Below are 27,985 nucleotides of genomic sequence, written 5' to 3' on the forward strand. Positions count from 1 at the left end.
CTGCTTGTGTTCAGCCACCTTCCCATGCTGTTCCATTGCTTCACTTTTTCCCTTTGGATTTGACAGCTCCTTTCACCTGCATCCTCTCTGTCAGTTTAATGCCCTGTCCATAAACCTACCGACATGATTGGCCAGGACACTGGTCCCAGCACAGTTCCAGGGGGACCATCCTAATAGATATTTTTAAAATCAGGTATGGGATGTGTGAGTCTCTGGCTGACCAGTCTTTCTTGCCCAGCCCTAGAAGCCCTTGAACTGGGTAACTTGCTCGGCCATTTCAGAAGGTAATTGAGAGGCAAACACTTTGCTGTGGGTATGTCGTGCAGACCACGTGAGGATGGGCAGATGTCCTTCTCTAAAGGACAAGTGTTTGGGTTTGTTGTACATCAGTAATGGTTTCATACTTATTTGTGGATTGTTAATTATTATTTTTAAAATTATTGATTTCAATGTCTCCTTTTCAGATGGCGGGATTCAATCCTGCCTCCCCTGAACATTAGCTGAGGTTTTGGATACATTCACTCGCAAAAATACCACTAGGCCATTACTTCACCTGCTCACTGGGTGCTCATCCCTGAGCACTGATACCAGCGCATCATGAAGCTAAACCCATTCTTCCGACTCAATTGTGTGATCCTAACATCTTCCAACTATCTGGGACTATTACTTCATATCGCTCCATTTTCCAGATCTCTGTGAAACTCAGTGCCATTCTCCATGTGTAACCCTCATTGCATCAGTCTAATTTCCCATTCTGTCTATTTCTCTGTCTCCTGTAGGTATTCAGGAAAGTCCTGACTCAATAGCCTTCCCAGCTGCTGAGTGGATCGTCCATCACCTCATTGAATGCAGTTGGACTGCCAGAGAGAGACAAAGGGAAAGGAGTTCTGGAGCCTTCAATAAATCCTGTCGTGAAGTAAGGTTACCCACGGTGCACAGAGCAAAGAACAATGAGAGGGCTCCAAACATCTGTTAGCACAACATGACATAGATACAGTGCTGGAGGGGAGCACAGTACACACACACACACACACCAGGCTCAATCACCACCCCGATGTAAGTTCTGTTATATTAAAACTCACTACTCTACAACAGTGTATCTATGGCATGTCTTGTGGTCCAGTGCTTCCAATAATTTTTAATTCCTATAACAGTTCCTATCGCTGTAACCTCCTCCCTTCCCGATAGTCCCTCCACATATTTGAAATGTACTGCATTCCAGACTACCATCCCTATCCCTGTAACTTGCTTCAGTGTCTACAACATGCCTTATCTTGGTAGTCTCCTCCTCCAATACGGTAAAAAACAAGGACTGCAGATGCTGGAAACCAGAGTCTAGATTACAGTGGTGCTGGAAAAGCAGGGCAGGTCAGGCAGCATCCGAGGAGCGGGAAAATCGGTGTTTCGGGCAAAAGCCCTTCATCAGGAACAGAGGCCGGGAGCCTGCAGAGTGGGGAGATAAATGAGAGAGGGGGGTGGGGATGGGGAGAAAGTAGCATAGAGTACAATAGGTGAATGGGGTGGGGAAGAAGGTGATAGGTCTGAGTGGAGGATGGGGAAGGTAGCAAAGAGTACAACAGGTGAATAGGGGTGTGGATGGGGGTGATAGGTCAGAGATGAGGGTGGAATGGATAGGTAGGAAGGGAGATAGGCCATTAGGACAATTCATGAGGGCGGTGCTGAGCTGGAAGGTTGGAGGTGGGGTGAGATGGGGAAAGGGGAAAATGAGGAAACTGGTGAAGTCCACATTGATGCCCTGGGGTTGAAATGTTCCGAGGCGGAAGGTGAGGCGTTCTTCCTCCAGGCGTCGGGTGGTGAGGAAGTGGCGGTGGAGGAAGCCCATGACCTGTATGTCCTCGGCAGAGTGGGATTGGGAGTTGAAATGTTGAGTCACAGGGCGGTGGGGTTGATTGCTGCAGGTGTACCAGAGATGTTCCCTAAAGTGTTCTGCTAGGAGGCGCCCAGTCTCCCCAATGTAGAGGAGACCGCATCGGGAGCAGCGGATACAATAAATGATATTGGTGGATGTGCAAGTAAAACTTTGGATGTGGAAGGCTCCTTTGGGGCCTTGGATGGAGGTGAGGGGGGAGGTGTGGGCGCAGGTTTTGCAATCCCTGAAGTGGGAGGAGAAGGTTCCAGGAAGGGAGGGTTGGTTTTTTGGGGGCGTGGAACTGACCAGGTAGTCATGGAGGGAATGGTCTTTGCGGAAATTGGAGAGGGGTGGGGAGGGAAATATATCCCTGGTGTTGGGGTCCGTTTGGAGGTGGCGGAAATGGCGGCAGACGATTTGGTTTATGCGAAAGTTGGTAGGGTGGAATGTGAGCACCAGGGATGTTCTGTCCTTGTTACAGTTGGAGGGGTGGGGTTTGAAGGCGGAGGTGCGGGATGTGCCCGAGATGCGTTGGAGGGCATCGTTTACCACGTGGGACGGGAAATTCCGATCTCGATAGAAGGAGGCTATCTGGCGTGTTCATTGGTGGAACTGGCCCTCCTGGGAGCAGGTACAGCGGAGGTGGAGGAATTGGGAATAGGGGTTGGGAATTTTGCAGGCGGTTGGGTGGGAAAATATGTAATCCAGGTAGCTGTGGGAGTCGGTAGGTTTGGAAAAAAAATATCGGTGTCAAGTTGGTTGTCATTAATAGGGATGGAGAGGTCCAGGAAGGGGAAGCAGGTATCAGAGATGGTCCAGGTAAATTTAAGGTCAGGGTGGAATGTGTTGGTGAAGTTGATGAATTGCTCAAACTCCTCGAGAGAGCACGAGGTGGTGCCAATGCAGTCATCAATGGTGCGGAGGAAGACGTGGGGAATGGTGCCATTATAACTACGGAAGATGGACTGTTCTACGTAGCCAACAAAGAGACAGGCATAGCTGGGGTCCATACGGGTGCCCATGGCTACCCCTTTGGTATGGAGGAAGTGGGAGGATTTGAAGGAAAAATTGTTAAGGGTGAGGACAAGTTCAGCCAAACGAATGAGAGTAACGGTGGAAGGGTACTGGTGTGGATGTCGGGAGATGAAGAAATGGAGGGCTTGGAGGTCCTGGTCATGGTGGATGGAGGTGTAGAGGGATTGGATATCCATTGTGAAGATGAGGCGTTGGGGGCCAGGGAAACGGAAGTCTTGGAGGAGGTGGAGGGTGTGAGTGGTGTCTCGAACGAATGTGGGTTCCTGGACTGGGGGATAGGACAATGTCGAGGTAGGCAGACATGAGTTCGGTGGGATAGGAGCATGCTGAGCCAATGGGTCGGCCAGGGTGGTCAGGCTTGTGGAACTTGGGAAGGAGGTAGAACCGGGCAGTGGGGGATCCCGGACAATGAGGTTGGAAGCTGTAGGTGGGAAATCTCCTCCTGAGGTGATGAGGTTCTGTATGCTCTGGGAGATGATGGTTTGGTGATGGGAGGTGGGCCATGGTAGAGGGGGTGGTAGGAGGAGGTGTCTTTGAGTTGGCATCATGGTTTCAGCGGTGTAGAGGTCAGTGCACCAAACTACCACTGCACCCCCTTTATCTGCTGGTTTGATGGTGAGGTCGGTATTGGAGCAGAGGATGTGGAGGGCTGCACGTTGTGAGGGTGAGAGGTTGGAGTGGGGGAGGGGATAGATAGGTTGAGGCAATTAATGTCTCGGTGGAAGTTGGAAATGAAGAAGTTGAAGACAGGTAATAGGCCAGCGCGGGGTGTCCAGGTGGATGGAGTGTATTGGAGGCTGGCAAAGGGGTCCTCAGAAAATAGGCGGGAGTCTTCATTGTAAAAGTAAGCTCTGAGGCGGAGGTGGTGGAAGAAGTGTTCGATGTCACGGCGTGTATTAAACTCATTGATGTGTGGACGGAGGGGGATAAAGGTGAGGCCTTTGCTGAGGACTGATCATTCGTCCTCAGTGAGGGGGAGGTCAGGGGGAATGGTGAAAACTCGGCAGCACTGGGAGCTGGGACCAAGCGTAGGTGTGGAGCTGGGGGAGGCGACGGAGCCTGTAACTGGAGAGGGTGTGGTGTTAGGGGGAATGGGGATGGAGTCATGAGCAGGGGTGGTGTTCCCCTCAGGGTTCTGGGGGCAGGGATAGTGATGGTGGGACCTGGGGGTGGTGTCAGCAGAATGCAGATGAGTGGCGTTGGTGGGGGCTGAAGTGGTGGCAAACACGGCGGGGGGGGGGGCGTGGAAGTCACTGAGTGTGTGACATTAGCGATGATGTGAGGGGCAGAAGTGATGTCACTTGTGGTGTTGATAAATTTTGAGGGGCGGAACTGGAATTTACTTTATTTTAACCAATAATTTCCAGTCACAAATCTGTTTGACAATGTCGTATTTTAATTAAACTCAGTCCCTTACTGTTTCTTTTGGTCTTCATTCACATCTCCATTGTGTTCCAATATTTCAACCTTTCTCTTTGTACTTGGGAATTTCCATTCACCTCAGACCTGTCCCCCTCCTCATCTGTGTCCATTTATAGCACACTGCATATTCCTGGTACCAGAGGAGCCTATCCCAATAAAATAGCTCAGTCCTCCCTGAGTACTGGGAGCAGTGCTCACTGGTCAGAACCACTTCTGATGATACCATTGTGTGATCCTGATACATTCCTGCACTCTGCTGATATCACTGTCTCTCTCCATGTGATATCCCTCACTGTGTGGGTCTAATTGCTGCCTCTGTCAGTGTCTCTCGCTCTTGCAGCTACTCCAGATCCTGAGCCAACAGCATTCCCCACTCCAGAGGGAAGCAACTGCACAGGCCATGGATGGAGACTGGGAATTTCCAGATCTCTGTGGGACTCGGTGCCATTCTCCATGTGAAACCTTCATTGCATTAGTCCAATTGCCCATTCTGTCTACTTCTCTGTCTCCTGTAGGTCTTCCTGATGTCCCTGACTCAGCAGAATTCCCAATTCCTGTCTCGTCCATCACCAAATTGAAGACAGTTGGTCAGCCAGAGAGAGATGGGGAGTGAGATCTGGAGCCTTCAGTAAATCCTGCAGCCGGTAAGATGACTCACAGTAAATTGCACAGGGAGGAGTTAGTGGACTTTAATTCAGTCCCTCAGAGCATGATGTAGGAACAATGCTGGGCAAGGAACATGAGAAAATTCTCAGGCTTCATTATCACCATCTTGTCTGTAAATTCATCTGTTCCACAGAACCCTCCCTATTTCCGTCAGTTTCTCCATTGTCTGTTTCATCGATACCACTTCCCCTATCTCTATCAGCCCCTACAATCCTGCTTATCCCTGTAAGCTCCTCATATCAGTAAAACTCTCCAAGTTGCTGCCTTTGCCTTTAATCCCGGTTTCTGTCACATCTCTCCTCAACTGAAGAAAAACAACTCTTCAGTTCCTTCAGCCATCCTGGTCAGTGTAGTCCTTTCCAGACCAGACAAAACCTCCCTGTCTTTGTGACTTTTTTGAACTCCTACGACCTTCATGATCTCTCTAACCTTCCCATCACGACAACAAATAAGCTCTGTACCTTACTAACCTCCTCCAGCTGTTAGACTCCTCCTTGTCTCTGGGCACAAAGCAGAGTGACCCTGCTTCTCTCATAAATTAGTTTCTGCATTTCTAATGATGACTATGAACTCTTCCTGTCTCTAAAATGCACTCAGTCTCTGTAAACTCTGTTGGTCCCGAATGATGTAATTTAATTCGGTAACTACAAACCTTTATACCTTTAAATCTCCTCCAGACGCGACCACACAGTTTATTTCTAAAACCTCTGAGTGATAGAGTCATAGGGATGTACAGCACGGAAACAGAACCTTCGGTCCAGCCCGTCCATGCCAACCAGATATCCCAACCCAATCTAGTCCCACCTGCCAGCACCCGGCCCATATCCCTCCAAACCCTTCCTATTCATATACCCATCGAAATGCCTCTTAAATGTTGCAATTGTACTATCCTCCACCACATCCTCTGGCAGCTCGTTCCATACATGTACCACCCTCTGCGTGAAAATGTTGCCCCTTAGGTCTCTTTCATATCTTCCCCTCTCACCCTAAACCTATGCCCTCGAGTTCTCGGCTCCCTGACCCCAGGGAAAAGACTTTGTCTATCTATCCTATCCTATCCATGCCCCACATAATTTTGTAAACCTCTATAAGTTCACCCCTCAGCCTCCGAAGCTCCAGGGAAAACCGCCCCAGCCTGTTCAGCCTCTCCCTGTAGCTCAAATCCTCCAATCCTGGCAACATCCTTGTAAATCTTTTCTGAACCCTTTCAAGTTTCACAACAATTCTTCCGATAGGAAGGAGACCGGGATTGCACAAAATATTCCAACAGTGACCAAACCAATGTCTTGTACAGCCGAAACAGGACCTCCCATCTCCTGTACTGAATACTCTGACCAATAAAGGAAAGCATACCAAACGCCGCCTTCACTATCCTATCTACCTGCGACTCTACTTTCAAGGAGCTATGAACTTGCAGTCCAAGGTCTCTTTGGTCAGCAACACTCCGTAGGACCTTACCATTACGTGTATAAGTCCTGCTAAGACTTGCTTTCACAAAATGCAGCACATCGCATTTAACTGAATTAAACTCCATCTGCCAGTTAGGCATTAGCCAGTTAGCCAGTTAGTCCAGATCCTGTTATAGCCCTCTTCGCTGTCCACTACACCTCCAATTTTGGTGTCATCTGTAAACTTACTAACTATACCTGTATGCTCGCATCCAAATCATTTATGTAAATGACAAAAAGTAGAGGGACCAGCACTGATCCTTGTGGCACTGCACTGGTCACAGGCCTCCAGTCTGAAAAACAACCCTCCACCACCATTCTGTCTTTTTCCTTTGAGCCAGTTCTGTATACAAATGGCTAGTTCTCCCTGTATTCCTTGGTAATCAGCCTCCCATGGGGAACTTTGTCGAATGCCTCACTGAAGTCCATATAGATCACATCTATCACTCTGCCATCCTCAATATTCTTTGTTACTTCTTCAAAAAACACAATCAAGTTTATGAGACATGATTTCCCACGCACACAGCCATGTCGACTATTCCTAATCAGTCCTTGCCTTTCCAAATTCATGTGCATCTTGTCCCTCAGGATTCCCTCCAACAACTTGCCCACCACTGAGTTCAGGCTCACCGGTCTATAGTTCCCTGGCTTGTATTTACTACCCTTCTTAAACAGTGGCACCACTATTGCAAAACTCCAGTCTTCTGGCACCTCACCCGTGACTATTGATGATACAAATATCTCAGCAAGAGGCCCAGCAATCACTTCTCTAGCTTCCCACAGAGTTCTCGGGTACAGCTGATCACGTCCTGGGGATTTATCCACCTTTAACCGTTTCAAGACATCCAGCTAGGGAAGAGATTACAGTGTCCCTAACAGAGATATTTATATTATCAACAGACACGATGAGTTACCGGAAGACTGGAGGGTAGCTAATGCTTTTCCATCACTTAACGTCTGCAGGGAGCAGCCAAGAAATCACAGCCCAGTGAGCCAGTGCTGGGTAAGTTGTTGGAGGAGATTCTGAGAGAAAGGAGCTACATATATTTGGAAAGGCAAGGGCTGATTAGAGATAGTCAGCATGGCTTTGTGAGTGGGAAACTGTTTCACAAACAGGATTGACTCTTCGAGGAGTTGACCAAGAGATAGATGAATGCAGAGCAGTCAGTGTTGTCTACATGAACTTCAGCAAAGCATTTGACAAGGTTCCAAGGAATGTAGAACATCTAGTCAAGAGGAAGAATGAAGCTAACTTAAGTTTGAGGAACCAAGGATCAGAAGCAGGGCTCTAGAGAGTTACATGGGGCAGCACGGTGGCTCAGTGGTTAGCACTGCTGCCTCACAGCACGAGGGACGCGATGTCAATTCCAGCCCTAGGCTACTGTCTGTGTGGAGTTTGCACATTCTCTCCATGTCTGCGTGGGTTACCGACAGGTGCGCCGGTTTCCACCCACAGCCCAAAGATGTGCAGGTTAGGTGAATCAGCTATGTGTTGTTCAAGAAAGGGAATAGAGATAATCCTAGGAATCAAAGACCTGTCAGTCTTCTGTCTGTGATGTGCAGATTCTTGGAGAGGACTCTGAGAGTCAGGATTTATGATTCCTTGGAAAACCATAGTTTGATTAGAGGAAGTCATCATGGCCTTTTTAAGGGACAGGTCATGCCTCACAAATCTTATTGAATGCTTTGAGAATGTGACAAAACACATATATGACTCATTGAGAAAGTACAGAGCATGGGATACAGGGAAACCTGCCAGTCTGGATACAGAATTCCTGGCCCATAGGAGACAGAGGGTGATTACAGATGGAAATCATTCAGCCTGGAGCTCAGTGACCAGTGGGTTTCTGCAGGGAGAGGTCAAAAAATCTCTGCTCCTTGTGATTTTATGTATGACTTGGATGTGTGAGTGAAAGAGTGGGTAAGTAAGTTTGATAATGACACGAAGGTTGGTGGAGTGGTGAATAGTGTGGATGTCTGCTGGAGCTTGCAATGGGACATTGACAGGATGTAGAGTTGGGATGAGAAGTGGCAGATGAAGTCAAATCTGGAAAAGTGTGAAGTGCTGCATTTTGGAAGGTGAGTCTTGAATGCAGAATACAGGGGGACAGGCAGAATACTGAATAGTGTGGAGGAACAGATGGATCTTGGATTTCATGACTAGAGATCCATCAAATTTGTCACCAAGCTGATAGTGTTGTTAACAAAGAATATGTTGTATTGGCTTTCATTAGCTGGGGGATTGAGTTTTAAAGCCATGAGGTTATGCTGCAGCTCTCTACAGTCCTGTTCAGATCCCAATTACAATATTGTGTTCAGTTTTGATCCCTTCATTACAGGAAGGATGTGGAAGCTTTAGAGAGGGTAAAGAGGAGATTTACCAGGATGCTACCTGGACTGGAGGTCCTGTCCTTTGAAGAAAGGTTGAGGGAGCTAAGGCTTTTCTCATTGGAGTGAAGAAGAGTGTGGTGTGATTTGGTAGAGGTGAACAAGATGGTGTGAGGCAAAGATAGAGTGAACAGTGAGGGACCTCTTTATCCCATGGCATACATGGTACAAGGGGGCATAATTGTAAGGTGATTGGAGGATAAGGGGAGATTTCAGATGTAGGTTCTTTACACAGAGAGTGGTGGGTGGTTGGAACAGGACATTTTAACAGTCTCTTGGATAGGCACATGGATGGTAGCAAAATGAAGGGTATGTAAGTTAGTTTGATCTTACAGTCGGGTAAAAGATAGGCATGGCATCATGGCCGAAAGGTCTTATGCTGTACTGTTCTGTGTTCTACGTTCTCTATGGTAAACTGGGTAATAAACTCAGATCAACGTAAAAGGATATGGCATTCAGGAGGAGCTAGTCATCTGGATACAAATTTGGGCTTGATGGTAGGAGACAGAGGGTGATGGGAGACATGTTGCCTTTCTGACTGGAGACATGTGACCAGCGATGAAGTGGGTCCAGTGTTGTTTGTCATTTGGATAAATGGTTTGGATGGGAATATTGGTTTTGTGGTAAGTTTTTTTTTTGAGTGACACTGAAATTGTTGGGAAAGTGGACAGTGAAGAAAGTTATCTATGATACAACAGGACGAATAGTATACTGGAATCGTGAGCTGAAGAATAGCAGATGGAGCTTAAGTAGATAAATGTGAGGTGTTCTATTTTGGTGAAACAAACCAGGGTGGGACTTGTACAGTTAATGTTCGGGCCCTGTATTGTGTTGTCAGTCAGAGACCCAGGGATGCAGGTAGACAGTTCTTTGTAAGTGGTGTCACAGGTAGACAGGCTTGTGAAGCAGGCGTTTGGGATGGTTACCTTCTTTGGGCAAAGAATTGAGAGTAGAAGTTAGGATGTCACGTTGTGTCTGTACAGGACATTTGTCAGGCCACCATAAAAGCATTGTTGACCAGTAGGAAGTACTCATCTGGTCCACTTACGTCCTTTAGAGAAGATCATCTGACATTCTAACCTGGTCTGCACGTGACACCAGACCCACAGCAATATGGCTGACTCTGGGTAGTTAGCAGTGGGGCAAAGAATGTTGGTCCAATCAGTGACATCCTCATCCCATGAATGAAGAAATAAAAATACATATATCTCTCCCTTCCTCAGCAAATATCTCCAGCTGCAGCAATCCGTACTGGCTTTGTAACACCGTTCAGATCCTGACCACTCTGTGTAACACTGTCACCACCTTCAGCTCTCCCAGTTCCTTTTGTGACATAAAACCTTGACAATTATTCCCTCTTCCATCTGACCTCCTCCTGCGAGCGGGCCCTTTGCAATCCCTTTAAAACTTACTCCTAAAACATTCTCTCACTTCAGAATTTTAAGTACTTTTTGGTGATCCTCTAAGTCCGATAATCTAATATGATCCTTTTTTCTGGAGTGAGGGACCGATGGAGATTTCTTGCTGAGGATTTGTCTGTTTCAATGGAATGTCCTTTTGTTGAGTGTTTTACACTGTTCCTTCAAGTGTTTTCCGCTCTTCATTTCCAGACACATATTTCAGTCTGTTTAGCCTATTTCCCTTGGTCAGTTCTCCTCTCAAACTCATGTAATTGGCTGTTTTTGTTTCTAGTTGTAGCTTGTCCTTTCTGTGATTTACGTTAAAACTTTATATTTCTTTAAACTGCACTTTATCACAATCTCGCAGAGGATCTCTCCAGGTGACATTACTCATTCACGAAGTTTCATTACACAATGGTCGCTCTGAGATAGTTATGTCCCTAGCCAGTTGAACAGTTTGTTATTCAAAGAAACACTGAAAACCAATTCTCTGAACGCCTCTTCCAATGTCACTCTTGCCACTGTGACTGTCCCACATTTTGTGAATATTGATGTTTCCCAAAATTATCACAATGTCTTTGTTAAAACAAATCCAATGAGTTCCTTTGATGCCTGTGATGCCTGTTTGGTGGCTAAAACTGTTCTGCTGCTTGTGTCCTTGGCAAGTAGTAACCAGAATTTACATTCAGACTGACTCTACTTCATGATCTGAGGTCAAATGCTTTCTCTGTAATGCCTTTCTTATCCATAATTGTTAGTGTTACCCATTTTGCCTGAGTTTCCGCAAGGTTGTGATCCATTGTACATTTACGTCCACCTTTTGTTCACCCTGTAACCATATCTCTCTGGTGTCTAAACCTCTTTTATCTCAGTGTCACAAATCTATCTGCCTTATTGATAAGACTTCATCCATTCAAAAAAACCATAATTGACTCTTTCCCACAATTTACCGTGACAAACCTATTCACTGATGTACAGTGTTAGTTAATCGCTGTCCCATCCTATTCCTTTCTGATTGTCTTCAGCCACATCCCCATACTGTTCCGATGCTTCACCTTTTCTCTTTGGATTTGGAAAGCTCCTTTCACCTGGACCCTGTCCCTGCATCCTGTCTGTCAGTTTAAAGCCCTGTCCATAAACCTACCGACATGATTGGCCAGGACACTGGTCCCAGCACGGTTCCAGTGGGACCATTCTATTGGATTTTTTTTATAAATCAGGTAGGGGATGTGGGTGTCTCTGACTGACCAGCTTTTATTGCCCAGCCCTAGCTGCCCATGAGCTGAGAAGCTTGCTTGGCCATTTCAGAGGTTAATTGAGATGCAAACACTTTGCTGTGGGTATGTCGTGCAGACAACATGAGTATGATCAGATCTCGTTGTCAAAAGGGCAAGTGGGCGGCACGGTGGCTCAGTGATTAGCTCTCCTGCCTCACAGCACCAGGGTCCCAGATTTGATTCCAGCCGTGGCCGACTGTGTGGAGTTTGCACATTCTCCCCGTGTCTACGTGAATTGCCTCCGGATGCTCCGGTTTTCTCCCACAGTCCAAAGACGTGCAGGTCAGGTGAATTGGCTATGCGAAATTTCCCATAATGTTAGGTGTATTAGGTCGAGGGAGATGGGTCTGAGTGGGTTACTCTTGGGCCGACAGACCTGATTCCACACTGTATGGGATCTAATCTAAGGGATTTCGATTTTTGTACATCCGCAATGGTTGCATATTTGTTTATGCATTGTTAATTGCTATTTTTTACATTATTGCTTTTAAATACCACCATATCTTATGATGGGATTCAAACCTGCCTCCCCTGAACATTAGCTGAGGTGTTGGACAAATGCCCTAACAATAATGTTACTCGGCCATCACTTCACCTGCTTACTGGTTGCTCATCCCTGAGCACTGATACATTAAGCTAAACCCATTCTTCCAACATGATTGTGTGATCCTGAAGTCTTCCAGCACTCTGGTGGTATCACTCAGTCTCTCTCCATGAGATATCCCTCCCTGTGTGGGTCTAATTGCTACCTCTGTCAGCGTCTCTCACTCTTGCAGCTACTCCAGATTCTGAGCCAACAGAATTCTCCACTCCAGAGAGACGCAACAGCACAAGCCAGGGATGGAGACTGGGATTTTCCAGATATCTGTGGGGCTCATTTCCATTCTCCTTGTGTAACCCTCACTGCATCAGTCTAATTTCCCATTCTGTCTATTTCTCTGTCTCCTGTAGGTACTCAGGAAGTTGCTGACTCACTAGACTTCCCAATTGCTGTGTGTCTCATCCATCACCTCATTGAAAATGGTTGGTCAGCCAGAGAGACAAAGGGAAGGGAGATCTGGAGCCTTTAATAAATCCTGCAGTGAGGTAAGATCACTCACAGTGCACAGAGCAGGGAGCAATGAGAGGGCTCCAAACATCGCTAACAAGACATGACATAGATACAGTGCTGGATGGGGAGCACCTTATAGACACACGCCATGCTCAATCGCCACATCTACTTTAACTTATGTTGCAGTGAGACAGCTTCGGGAGTTCAGAGTTATGACTCCAGGCCTATGCTGTCTTAGTGAGCATCAGTACAACAGAGGTTAAAGCAGGCCTCCGACGAGAGGTTGTGAATGCTGCCTGGGATCTTTCTGTTCTGTGTTCTCTCTCCAACACTGTACTAAGACTCACTACTCTGCAACACTGTATCTATGGCATGGCTTGTGCCCCAGTGTCTTCAGTCATTTTTAACTCCTACAATAGTCCCTGTCCCTGTAACCTGCTCCATTCCCGATACTCCCTTCAAATATTTGAAACGTACTGCATTCCAGACTACCATCCCTATCTATTTAACTTGCTTCAGTGTCTACAGCATGCTTTATTTCAGTACTGTAATCCTCTTTAACTGGTCACAGAGCGATACAGCACGGAAACAGAACCTGTGGTCCAACTCCTCAATGCTGTCCATGTTACCTAAACTGAATGAATCTCATTTGCCTGCATTTGGCCCTTATCTCTTCAAACCTTCTCCTCTCCATGTACCTGCCCAAATGTCTTTTCCATGCTGTAATTGTTCTTGTTTCTCCCATGTGCCTGAGGCAGTCTGTTCTGTCTATGCACCATCCTCTGTGGGTAATGTACCCACTCAGCTCCCTCTTTAAATCCTTGCTCTCTCACCTCCTGTTTATACCCTCTAGTTTTGGACTCACCTACCCTTGGTTATTCACCATTCGTAGGGTCACCCCGTGGCCACCTCTGCCCAAGGGAAATATTTAGGATAATGTTACAAATATCTCCAATGTCGGCAAATGTGCCAAATGTCGCTTTCCCCACCCTGTCCACCTGGTATGCCACTTCCGAGGAACAATGTAACTTGCACCCCCTGGTCTCTCTCTCTGTTCAACAACCCTGGCTAGAGCCCTTCCATTAACTGTTAGTCCTCCATGGTTTGTCTTAACAAAATCCAACCCCTGAATTAAACTCCATCTTTCATTCCTTGGTCCACTGGCCCAGTTGGTCAAGATCCCCTTTGATAAACGTATTTACTGCCCACTACACCATTCATTTGATCATCAACACACTTTCGCACAATCACTCCTATATTTTCAACCAAATCGTTTATGTTGATGATGCACATCAATGGGCCCAGCCCTGATCCTTTCTTCAATAATGGAATCAAACCATATCCTTGTCATAGACCCATACAGCATGGAAACTGACCCTTCAGTTGATACCCACCATCATCTAAAACTAAACTCTTCCCAGCTGCCTGTTGCTGGCCCATATCACGCCAACCCTTCCCTAGTCACCTGTTTATCCAAATATCTTTTAAATGTTGTAATTGTATCCACATCAACCCCTTTCTCAGGAAGTTCATCCCACTCTCCAACCACCCTCTGTGTAGCAAATTTCCCCATATCTTTGTTTTTTTAACATCTCTCTCCTCTAACTTTAAAAATGTGGCCCCTCCTCTTGAGACTCCCCCATCCTGAGGAAAAGGCAACTACCATTAAATTGATCTATGTACCTCATTTTTCTTCATAAATCTTTGTCTCAACCTCCAGGCTCCAGTGAAAAAAGACTCAGCCTATCCAGCCATTTTTCAGAACTCAAGCCTTCCATTCCCAGCAATATCCTGGTAAATCTCTTCTGAATGCCCTGCAGATGAATAATATCCTCCCTGTTAACTGGGTGACGAGAACTGGACAGAGTATTGCAGAACAGGCCTCACAAATGTCTGTGCAATCTCAACATGACGTTCCAAATCCTACACTCAATGGACTGAGCAATAGTCAGGCATGCCAAGCACTGTCTTATCAGTCCTGTGATGCAAACTTCAAGGATTATGTACCTGAACCCGGAGGTCCCTCTGCTCTAAAACGCGACAAAAAGCCTTAACATTAATTGTATAAGCTCTACCCTTGTTTGTTTTACAAAATGCATTATCTCGGATTTATTCAGATTGAATTCCATCTCTAGTTTTTCAGCCCATTCACTCCCTCCATCAAGATCCCTTTGTAATCTCAGAAAACATCCTTCACTGGCCGTGATGCCATCCTCCATCCTGCCAGCCCATCACACATGGCTGTCAGTATTACACATACCTTTGCTAGGGGCTCCACAATTTCTTCCCTAACATCCCACAGTGTCCCTGTGATACACTTAATAAGGTTCTGGAAATTGCCATAGCTTTGTGTTTTAAAACCTCCAGCACCACCTCTTTTATAACATGCACTCTTTTCAAGTCATAGAGATATACAGGATAGAAACAGACCCTTCAGTCTCCAACTCGTCCAGGCTTCCCAGAAGATCTAAATAAATCCATTCCCTTTTCCACCATTTGGCCCATATAGGTCTACACACTTACTATTCAGATGCCCATCCAGATACCTTTTAAATGTTGTAAATGTATCAGTCTCCATTGCTTTCTCTCTCAGCTCATTCCATACACACATCACCATGTGTGTTAAGAAGCTGTCCCTTCAGTCCCTCTGTAAACCATTCACCTCTAACCTTAAACTTAAGCCATCTAGTTTTGGACTCCCCAACTTCTGGGAAAAGGCCTTGAAGGCTTACTCTATCCATGCCCCTCATGTTTATATAAACCTCTGTAAGGTCATCCCTCAGTCTCCGATTCTCCAGTGACAGTAACTCCAGCTTATTCAGCAACAAACCGGGCAATATCTTGTTAATCTTTTCTGAGCCCTTTCAAGTTTCACAACTTCCTTCCTGTAGCAGAGAGACTGGAATTACAGAGAACTCCAATTGTGGTCTAATGTATTACTCTTGTTCCCTGAGTTCCCCAGTCTTTCCCCACAGTAAGTTCTGGAGTGAAAAAATTGTTTAGGACCTTATCAAATATCCTGCAGTTCCAAACATCGATGGCCTCATTGATCTTTAATGGACACTATTTTGTCCTTTGTTACTTATGCACTCTTAATATACTGATACAATCAATTTTGGATTCCCCTTTCCTTCTCTGCTGAGGCTATTTCATTTAGCCTTTCTCCATTCCTGTTTTCTACTCTATTCCTACAGCCCCTGTATATCCTCAGGGATTCCCTTGATCCAGCTGTCTATACCTGACATGTGCCCACTTTTCCTTGTCCAGACCCTCAATAGACAGCCAGTGTTTCCGAATACTGTCAGCATTGACCTGCACACAAACAGGAAAATGCTGGCGCTGATCGATTACTTTATCTTACTTTTGAAATATTCTCACTTGCCAAACTTCCCTTTCCCTGTAAATAATTCCCATCCCCAATCACATTTTGAATTGTCCTGGCTAATACAATCAAGATTGGTCAGCCTCCATTTTATAACTTGCACTTGTGGACCAGGCCTGTCCTTTTCCAAAGCTGTTTTCAAACTGCTAGAACGGTGGTCACTTTGGCAAAATGCTTTCCCACTTACATCTCAGTCCCTCTCCCTACCTTAATTCCCAAGTAGAGGTCAGGTTTTGCCCCTTTCTCTTTTCAGGCCACTTACATACTGATTGAGAGTTTTCTTGAACACAATTACCAAATTCCTCCCTTGCAAACACTGAACACTGGCAGTCCCAGCCTAGGTTTGGAAAGTTTAAAAACCCCAACCATAACAACCCTATTATTATGGTTGATATTTCAGATGTCCCGACATATTTGTTCCTCAGTCTGCCACAGATTATTCGAGGTCAGCAGTCCGATCGTATCAAAGTGATGACCCATTCTTATTTCTCGTTTCCACTAACATAGCTTCACTGGGCGATCCCACAGGAATATTCTTCTCTAAGTACTGTTGTGATGATTCATGCAATCAAAACCCAACACCACAAGTCCTCTCTTGGCACCCCTTCCTGTAGCATCTCTACCTTGAAACAATGAACTGCCAGTCCTGCCCATCCCTCAGCTGTGTTTCTGTAAGAACTATTATATCCCAGTCCCATGTTCCAATCCATGCCCTGAGTTCATCTTCCTTAGCTGTCTGGCTCCTTGCATTGAAATAAATGCAGTTTAATCATCAGCTTTCCCCCATTCCCTGCTATGTTCTTGCCTGCCTTGTATGCTTAAATTGCTGTCTTTAACTCGTGTACCAGCCTCAATCTTCTTTCTGGCCCTACGTTTATTTAACGTCCAATACCCTGCCAGACTAGGTTATATCCTCTCAAGCAGCTCTAGCAATTCACCCCAACAGGATATGGGTCCCTCTCCCGCTCCCAGTTGAGATGCCTTTCCCACCCTGTCAACCTGTGCTGACACCGTCAGGGATCTATGGACTTGTCCACCAAGGTCCCTGTATTCCTCAGTACTCCGCAAGGACCTACCGTTTATTATGTCTGTTCTTCGCGTATCGTACTTCCCACAGAGTATTGCCTCACTTCAATCAGAACTAAACTCTGCTTAGATTATCATTCGATCGACATCGGACTGCAGACAGAGACCATCCTCCTCACTGCGAACAACACCCTCACCTTTCATGTCATCTGCAAACCGACTAACGATACCTTCTGCTTTCACATCCGAGTTATTAATGTTCAATGGTTCCTGCACAGTTCCCTGTGGTACATCCACTGGTGAAAGTATGCTAACCACCAATTTTGTATCCAATTTGCCAACTTGCCTTGGAACACAGTCCTTTTGGACCAGCCTTCCATGTTGGATCTTGTTTAAGGACTTAGTCAAGACCGTGTAAACCACATCATCTGCACAGCCCTCATCAATATACTTAAGCACCATTTCAAAAAAACTGAACTGAATTCCTCAGACAGTAACTTCCTCTGCCAAGTCCGTGATGACTAAACCGAGTTGATACTTATCTTTGCAAGTGTTGATTCATCCTCACAATTGTTTCCAATAATTTCCCTCCCCCTGTTGTCAGACTATCTACTCTTTAATTATCTGGCCTAGCCCTGCTGCCCTTCTTGAAAAATGTAAACACATTAGCGATCCTCCAGTCATTCAGCACTTCACCTGTGGCCAGCAAAATATTAAATATATCCACCAGGGCCCAAGCAATCTCTGGTTAATTAGCATGGGGTCAAAGAATGCTGGTCCAAGCAGTGACACCCACATCGCATGAATGAACAAATAAAAATACATATATCCCTCCCTACCTCTGCAAACCGCTCCAGCTGCAGCAATTTGTACTGGCTTTGTAACACCGTTCAGTCGCTGACCACTCTCTGTAACACTCTCGCCACCTCCAGCACCTTCACCTCTCTATGTTCGTATCGTATCATTAAACCTTGACAACGATTCCCCTTCCCATTGCCCCCCTCCTGCTAGCAGACCCATTGCAATCCCTTTAAAACTTACTCTGAAACTCTCTCTCACTTCAGGATTTTAAGTACTTTGTGGTGATCTTCTCAGCCTCATAATCTAAAATGATCCATGTTGTCCTGAGTGAGGGACCGGTGGGGATTTCCTGCTGAGGTTTTGTCTGTTTAAGGGGGATGTCCTTTTGTTGAGTATTTTACATAGTGCGTTCAAATGTCTTCCACTGTTCATTTACAGTCGCATATTTCAGTCTGTTTAGCCTGTTTACCTTGGTCAGTTCTCCTCTCCAACTCATGGAATTGGCTATTTCTGTTTCTAGTTGTAACTTGTCCTTTCTATGATTCACTTTAAAACTTTATACTTCTTTAAACTGCACTTTATCACAATTTCCCAGAGGATCGCCTCAGGTGACATTACCCATTCACTATGTTTTTTCACACAACAGTCGCTCTGAGACAGTTACATCCCTCGCCAGTTGCACAATGTGTTATTCTAAAAAACACTGATAAAAATTTCTGAACTCCTCTTCCAATATCAGTGTTGTCAGTGTGATTGTCCCAGACTTTGCGAATATTGACATTTCACTAAATGTTCACCATGCCTGTAATAAAAATTCCAATGAATTCCTATTTATTGCAGTGACGAGCCCTGAAATGCTGTTCGGTGGGTGGTCTAAAACTGTTCTGCTGCTTGTGTCCTTGGCAAGTAGTAGCCAGAATTTACATTCAGACTGACTCTACTTCATTTCTCTGTAATGCCTTTCTTACCCATTATTGTTAGTGTCGTCCATTTTGCCTCAATTTGCGCAAGGTTGTGATCCATTGAATATTTACGTTCCACCTTTTGTTCGCCCTGTAACCACATCTCTCTGGTGTCTAAATCTCTTTTATCTCTGTGTCACAAATCCATCTACCTTGTTGCAGAGACTTTGTCAATTAATAAAAAACATAATTTCCTGTCACAAATTGATTTTCTGATCTACAGTTTTATTTAAACATTGTCCCATCCTGTTCCTTTCTGTTGTCTTCGGTCACATTCCCACGCTGTTCTGATGCTTCTCGTTTTCTCTTTGTATTTGGAAAGTTCCTTTCACCTGAAGCCTATTCCTTCATCCTCCCTGTCAGTTTAAAGCCCTGTCCATAAATCTACCAAAGTGATTGGCCAGGACATTGTTCCACTGGAACTGTGCTGTGACCAATATGAATGGATTTTTAAAGAAATCAGGTATGGGATGTGGGTGTCTCTGGCTGACTTGCCTTTATTGCCCATCCCTTGCTGCCCTTGAGCTAGGCAGCTGGCTCGCCCATCTCACAGGGTAATTGAGAGGCAAACACTTTGCTGTGGGTATGTCGTGCAGACCACATGAGAGTGAACTGTTGTCTTTCTCTGAAGGTCAAGTGTTTGGATTTTTATCAATACTTATTTATGGATTGTTAATTCCAATTTTTAAAATATATATTCATTTAAAATTCCACATGGTTAGAAGTTAGAAAGAAGAAGGGGGTGGTCACTTTGTTGGGACTGTATTGTAGACTGTTGTAGACCCAACAGATACCAGAGGAGCAGCTGTGTAGAGAGATAGCAGATAACTATAGGAATAATAGAGGAGTGCAGGCTGGAGATTTTAATATTCACTGTACTGACTGGGCCACCTAGAGTATAAAAAGACCTGGACGGAGGGCAATTTTTCAAATGTGTCCAAGGAAGGTTCCTAAATCAATATGCAGAGGGTCCTACTCTACTCAGGCAGGTGCAACACTGGACTTCCCCTCAGAAAACGTGGTCGGGCAAGTGACTGAAGTGTGATTCAGAGAGCACTTTGGGTCCAGTGCCCACAACTGTCTTCGTTTTAATATAGTTATGGAAAAAGATCAGCAGGTCCACAGATTGAAGAGGAAAACTGGAACTGGGCCAGGTTTGGGGCCATTCTGCAGGATCTGGCCAGCGTCAATGCCGTGAATTTAAAATTGCACAACGCCCAGTTATAATCCAACTCGCTTTGGAAGCGCTGGTGATCACTGTAACAGATGAAAGGCTTAAACTAAATTTGTTTGATATTATATTTCATGACACTGCCATCCTGTTGCTATAAATTCTGTATCTTAGGATTGTGCTCCACAACCATCTGATGAAGAAGCAGTGCTCTGAAAGCTAGTGCTTTCAAATAAACCGGTTGGACTGGAACCGAGTGTCGGGTGATTTTTAACTTTGTACATCCCCAGTCCGAAACCGGCACCTCCACATTATAATTCTAATCGATTGGGTGAGTCTGTTTGAAGGAAAAGGAACAACTGGCAAATGGGGGGCTTTTCAAAGCGTGATCTCAAGAATCCAGGACCAATCTGCCCCATTGGGGTAAAGGGAAAAGATGGCAGGGTTAGGGATCCTTGGCTGATGAGGGATAATAAGGCTCTGGTCTTGAAATGAAGGCGACATGCATTGGGTTTAAGATTTCCATATCTACATATTCTTAAAGATATGATCAATCTGTGGAGACCCTACAATCCTCTCAGTCCCTGTAATACTCCCAATCTGCAGAAGTCATTCCAATGTCTGTGACTCTTTCAATACAATTCCTGCAAGACCCTCTATCTATGTGATAGCTTTTCATTGCCAGCACCCACCCTGTCAATGTAAGCTCCTCCAGTGTCTCCATCCATCTAGTCCAATCTCTGCAGTGCTCTGTATAATCAGCCTCACTGTGCCTGGAACCTGGCTTTAATTCTAGCCTTGGCCGACTGTCTGTGTGGACTTTGCATGTTCTCCCCCCGACTGTGTGGGTTTCTTCCGGGTGCTCTGGTTTCCTGCCACAGTCCAACATTTGCACGATACGTGATTGGCCATCATAAATTGCCTGTAGTATTCAGGCAAGTCTGGTTTAGGTGAGTTTACCATGAGGAATGCAGGGTTTATTGGACAGGGAGAGGGATGGGTCTAGTTAGGATGCTGTTTAGAGGGTTGGTGTGGACCTGTTGGGCCGAATGGCCTGTTTCCACACTGGAGATTCTATTCAGGTTATTGTCCAGTCCTGTCAACCATCCCTGTCTCTTGAACCTTGCCTCATCCCCAATACTCCCCATATATGTGTAATCTCCAACAGTTTCTAAAACACTCCTTGGCGATGTAAGCTTCTCTAGTCTTGACAAAGATCGATATGACTGTCACCGCTTCCTGCTTTTAGAACAATCCCTATAACTGTTGCCAATCTTTACATCACTCCCAATCACTGTTCCATCCTGAAACCCCCAAAAACATTTATATCTCTGCAAACTCATCTGGACAATCTATACTTACTTTTGACAATCCCGTTCGAGACTTTCTCTATATCAAAAAAGTCATTAAATGTAGGTAACCCTTATCATTGTAACCTCCCTCCAACCTTACAGCACTGAGGATCTGTAGAACCTCTTTTCAAACCGACAGCCATCTCTGTGTCTGTAATCTCCTCCACTCCCCATAATACATTCTGTCCGAGCTCCTGTGTAGTCCATTAAACACTCCCTAACACTGTCTGTGTCAGTGTAATCTTCACCAAACACACAACCTTCTCTATCTGTGTAAATCCCTACACCGGTCCCTATCCCTCTCAGCTCCGTCTAATAATACAACCCTCCATGTCTGTGTATTCACCTTCAGTCCCTACTCACCTCCCTATCTGTGTAACCTTCTCCATGCATTTTTGCTTCAGTCTCTTCAACTGTCCCTGTCAGTGTAATATCTTCCAATGCCGAAAACACCCCTCTCTTTAACTTTCTCGGACCACACAGCCCTCACTATCTGTAACCTACTCCTGTCGGAGAACCCTCCCTCTGTGAACTGCTCCAACTCTTCAACTCTCCATAAACCCCTGCAGCTCTTCCAGCCCTCCCTATCTACCAAACCTCTTCCAGTCCCTAAAACGCCATTAGTCTGTGGTGACCCTACCACCATCCCTCTCTGTGTTATGCTCTCAGGTCCCTGCAACACTCCCGATCTGTAGATCCCACTCCAATGCCTGTGCCTCTCCCGATCCTTTTCCTACAAGATTCATTAACAATGCAACATCCTCCCGTCACTATCACCCACCCTGTCAATGTAAGCTCCTCCTGTATCTCCAAACATTTACTCATCTCCATAACCTTCTCCAGCTCTTACCCCAATCTGTAAAAACGTCACTCTCCACTTGAACTCTCCCTACAGCAGGAACTTCCTCCTGTTTTGCTATGTTCCCTCATCTGTGAAACTGTCTCCAACCAAACTTGCGAACCACTCTCTCAAAAAAGAATCCAGATACCACAGCCTCCATGTCTAAATAACCCCCAGAACCAAAGCCTTCATACATCTATAAACATCTTCAGTCAAGATGACCCTCCATATCTCTGTTTGTTCTGCCAGATGATACAAACCTCTTTATCTCTGTAATCTGCCCAGCTCCCTAAAACCGTCCCTCTCTGTTTAATCAAGCTCTGTCCTACAAACATCCTTATCCCTGTAAACTTCTCTATCCCTCCCAGCATTCCCAAATCCATGAACCCGTCAGCCCTACAGCGCTCCACATTTCTGTAACCACCTGTGGCTCTATGGTCCTCCTTCCCTGTGAAACCACCTCCAGTCCCCATATCCCTCCCAATCTGGGTCCTCTGCTCCAGATCAGACCATTGATATCTCTGTAAAAACCTCCGCCCCTGACAACTCTTCCCATTTGTGTAACCTCGTTCATAACCCCATAATCTCCAGCTTCCTGCATCCTCTTCCTGCATTGCAACCAAAACCACATGTTTATGTAACAACCTCCAGTGCTTACACCTCACCGACTCAGTAACCACTTGCAGTCCTAACAAAGCACCTAAACTGTGAAACCTCTCATTTTCCTACAATTCTCCCTCCCTCCTCAAATGCCTTCATCACCATGAAACCTCACAATTACTGAAGCCTCCTTTTGGCACTGCAACCCTCCTAATGCCTGCAAAGTCCTCCTGTCCTGATATCCCTCCCTGACTCTGCATTCCCCACCACCCTCTAGTGCCCTTCCGGGGAACATGGCAGAGGAGGGAAGATTTGTAGCGTCTGGACCATATTATGGAGGTAGAATTCTGGAAATTACAGATTTGGTCTAATGTTTGTGGTGTGCAGATTATTGGCGAGGACTCAAAAGAAAGGGTTTATGACTACTTGGAAAGCCATAGTTAAATTAGAGACAGCGTGGGTTTGTGAGGGGCACGTCATGCCTCACAAACCTTATTGAATTCTTTGAGGATATGACAGAATATGTTGATGGCTTATTCAGAAAAGAAGGATGATTGGGATACAGGGAAATCTGTCTGTCTGGACACAGGATCGGATGGCCTAGAGAAGACAGAGTGTGGCAGCAGATGGACAGTATTGAGCCTGGAGCTCAGTGACCAGCTCTGGGACTCTGCTCTTTGTGATTTTTGTAAATGAGTTGGATGTGGATGTTGGAGAGTGGGTTAGTAAGTTTGCCAATAACAGGAAGGTTGGTGGAGTGGTGGGTAATGTGGAGGGCTGTTGTAGGTTGCAATGGGACATTGACAGGACGCAGAGCTGGGCTGGAAGTGACAGATGGAGTTCAATCTGGAAAAGTGTGAAGTGATTCATTCTGGAAGGTTGAACCTGAATATAGAATACAGCGTTAAAAGGCAAAATACTTGGCATTGTGGAAGAACACAGGGATCATGGCGTCCATGTCCATAAATCCCTCAAAGCTGCCACGCACGTTGATAGGGTTGTTAAAAAGTCATGTGTTGTGTTGACTTTCCTTAGCAAGGGGATCAATTTCATGAGCCGTGAGGTTTTACTGCATCTTTATAGTGACCTGGTGAGACCACACTTGGAATATTGTGTTCAGTTCTCATCCCATCTTTACAGGAAGGATGTGCAAGTTTTAGAGAGCATACATACGAGATTTACCAGGATGTTGCCTGGAATGGAGGGCATTCCTTATGGAGAAAGTTTGAGGGAGATAAGGCTTTTCTCTTGGAGTGAAGAAGGGGGTGGGGTGACTTGCTAGAGGTGAACAAGATGATGAGAGGCACAGAGAGAGTGAATAGTCAGAGACTTTTTATCCTATGGCATAAATGGCGATTACAAGGCGGCATAATTTTAAGGTGTTTCGAAGATGGATAAGAGGATAGAGAATGGTAGGTGGTTGGATGGACTGCCAATGGTTCTAGTAAAATTAGATGCATTTGGGATATCTAATAGACTCTTGGACAGACACATGGATAGAAGTACAATGAAGGGTATGTAGGTTAGTTTGATTTTCCAGTCGGATAAAAGGTTGGCATAGCATCATGGCCGAAGTGTCTTGGGCTGAACTGTTGTCCGTTCTGTTTTCTGTCTGGTAGACTGGGTAATAAGCTCAGAACAGTGTAAAAGGATATGGCATTTAGGAGGAGCCAGTGAACTGGATACAAAATTTGCTTGATGGTTGTAGACAGAGGGTGATGGGAGACATGTTTTTGTGACTGGAGGTATGTGACCAGCGGTGGAGTGGGTCCACTGTTGTTTGTCATTTGGATAAATGGTTTGGATGGGAGTATTGGTTTCCTGGTAAGTAAGGTTTTTGGGTGTCACTGAAATTGGTGGTAAAGTGGACAGTGAAGAAGGTTATCTATGATACAACAGGATGAACAGTACTGCTGGGATAGTGGGCTGAAGAATAGCAGATGGAGTTTAATTAGATAAAGGTGAGGTGTTCCATTTTGGTGAAACAAACCAGGGTGGGACTTGTACAGTTAATGTTCGTGACCTGGGTAGTGTTATCAATCAGAGACCCAGGTATGCAGGTACACAGTTCTTTGAAAGTGATGTCACAGGTAGACAGGCTGGTGAAGCAGGCGTTTGGCGTAGTTACCTTCACTGGGGAGAGCATTAAGAGTAAGAGTTAGGATGTCATGTTGTATCTGTAAAAGACATTGGTGGGGCCACCATAAAAACATTGTTGATCAGTAGGAAGAACCGCTTTAGTCACTTACTTTCTTTAAGGAAGGGCATTAAATATTCTAACCATGTCTGGCCAACATTTGACTCCAGACCCACAGCAATATGGCTGACTCTGAGCTACCCTGTGGGTAATTAGCAGTTGGGTCAAAGAATGTTAGTCCAGGCAGTGACAACCACATCTCATAAATGAATAAATAAAAATACATATGTCCCTCCCTACCTCTGTAAACACCTCCAAGTAAAGCAATCTGTACTGGCTTTGTAACACCGTTCACACCCTGACCACTCTCTGTAACACTCTCACCACCTCCAGCACCTTCACCTCTCCCTGTTCCTTTTGTGTCAATAAACCCTGACCATGGTTCCCCTTCCCACTGCCCTCCTCCTGTTAGCATACCCTTTGCAATCTATTTAACATTTACTCCTAAAACACTCTCTCACTTCAGGATTTTAAGTACTTTTTGGGGATCTTCTCAGCCTCATAATCTCGTATGATCCCTTTTGTCCTGAGTGCGGGACCAGTGGGGTTTTCTTGCTGAGGTTTATACTGTTTCAATGGAATGTCCTTCTGTTGAGTGTTTGACACTGTTCCTTCAAATGTTTTCTGCTGTCCATTTACAGACACATGTTTCAGTCTGTTTAGCCTGTTTACCTTGGTTATTTGTCCTCTCACACACATGTAATTGGCTATTTTTTGTTTCTAGTTGTAGCTTGTCCTCTGTGAATCCCTTTAAAACTTTATATTTCTTTAAACTGCACTTTATCACAATTTCCCGAAGGATCTCTGCAGGTGACATTACTCATTCACTAAGTTTCATTACACGGTCGCTCTGCGTTAGTTATGTCCCTTAACAGTTCAAAGAAACACTGAAAAAAAAATTAACCGAACTCCTCTTCCAATATCAATGTTGACCTTGTGATTGTCCCAGATTGTACGAATATTGAACTTTTCCAAAATTATCACAATGCCTTTGTTAAAAAATTCCAACGAGTCCCTGTGTAATGCAATGATGAACAATAGTATACTGTTCAGTGGCTAAAAATGTTCTGCTGCTTGTGTCCTTGGCAAGTAGTAATTTACATTCAGACTGACTCAACTTCATGATCTGCAGCCAAATGCTCTTCTCTGTAATGCCTTTGGTATCTATTATTTTTAGTGTTACCCATTTTTCCGCGTTTCCGCAAGATTATGAACTATTGAATATTTTTGTTCACCCTGTATCCATGTCTCCCTGGTGTCTAAATCTCTTTTATCTCTGTGCCACAAATCCATCTACCTTATTACAGTGACGTTGTCCATTAAAAAAAACATAACTTACTCTTTCCCACAATTTTCTGTCACAAATCTTTTCGCTGATGTACAATTTTAGTTAAACTCTGTCCCTTCCTGTTTCTTTCTGCTCGTCTTCAGCCACATGCCCATGCTGCTCCGATGCTTCACCTTTTCTCTTTGGATTTGGAAAGTTCCTTTCACCTGAACCCTGTCCCAGCATCCTTTCTGTCAGTTTCAACCCTGTCCATAAACCTACCGACATGATCGGCCAGGACCCGGGTCCCAGCACGGTTCCAGTGGGACCATCCTAATGGGTTATTTATTAAATCAGGTATGGGATGTGGGTGTCTCTCGCTGACCAACCTTTCTTGCCCAGTCCTGGCTGCCCTTGAACTGAGTAACTTGCTTGGCCTTTGAAGAGGGTAATTGGGAGGCAAATACTTTGCTGTGGCTATGTTGTGCAGAAAACGTGAGGGTGGACAGATGTCCTTCTCTGAATGACAGCAGCCTGCGATACATTTCCCTGGGCACTGGGGATTTCTCCACCTTTATGCCTGTGAAAACATTTAATACCTCCTCCTTATTGATCTTAACATATTCTGGAACCTCAGCATCTCAACTGAAATCTCCGGCTACAATGTCTTTCTCCTGTGTGTATACAGGTGGGAAGTATTCATTGAAGACCTCACCTGCTTCCTCTGGCTCCATGCACAGATTGTTCCTTTGGTTTCTCACAGGCCTCCCTCTTTCGCTGGGAATCCTGTTACTCACACGATGCTGATAAAATATCTGTGGCTTTTCCGCAATTGTATCTGACAAATATATTTCATGACCATTGCTTGTCCCTCATTTTCCACAATCCCCTTGCACTCTCTATACTTGTGAAGGGCTTCACCTGATTTTCTGCGCTGTATTTCATTTATCAAACTCACGACATCACTTGATCAGTATTCCCTGGACTTGCTGCCTTTATTATTCACTCTTCAAGGAGCACAAGGGCCTGCATTCTCAATGCTTCACTTTAAAATACTTCGCGTTCCTAACATGGACCCAAATGCAGGGAGTTCTTCCCTGTCTCTGTTTGCCAGATCCTCTGTAATGATAGTGATACTGATAGGAGGCACAGTTGTGAGGGGGACAGACAGGAGAGTGTGTGGCTCCAGAAGAGACCCCAGGATGGTGTGCTGCCTCCCAGGTACCAGGGTCAAAGATGTCTCTGAGTCGTTCTTGAACAATATGAAGGGGAGGGTGAACATTCAGAGTTCATTGTGCACATCGGCCCTCATGACAGAGATAGACAAAGGGATGGGGTCCTGTGAAATGAGTACAGGGAGTCAGGTGAGAAGTTTAAAAAGCAGGATATTGACGGTAGTGATCTCCAGATTACTCCTAGTGCCAAGTCCCAGTGAGAATACAAATAGAAAGGTAGGCCGGATGGATGTGTGCCTGAGGAGCTGGTATAGGGGGCAGGGTTTTCAGTTCTTGGGTCACTGGGATCTCTTCTTTGGTAGAGGGGACCTGTACAAAGGGGATGGTTTGCACTTGAAGCAAAGGGAAACAAGTATCCCAGGGAGGAGATTTGCTAGTGTAACCCAGGAGGATTTAAACTAGTTTGGCAGGGAGTTGAGACTCTGAGTGAGAGAGGGACCATTAAAAAGTCAGGGGAAATGCATCAGCCATCAAGAGCAAGTTACCTGTTCAGGGTATCCAGGGCCACAGTCTAGGGAGGGAAAGATATCTGGTTTAAAGGGCATTTATTTCAACGCACGAGACCTGACTGGTAAGGCAGACGAGCTCAGAGCA

Source organism: Chiloscyllium punctatum, chromosome 6 (assembly GCF_047496795.1).
Source record: "Chiloscyllium punctatum isolate Juve2018m chromosome 6, sChiPun1.3, whole genome shotgun sequence".
Lineage (NCBI taxonomy): Eukaryota > Metazoa > Chordata > Chondrichthyes > Orectolobiformes > Hemiscylliidae > Chiloscyllium > Chiloscyllium punctatum.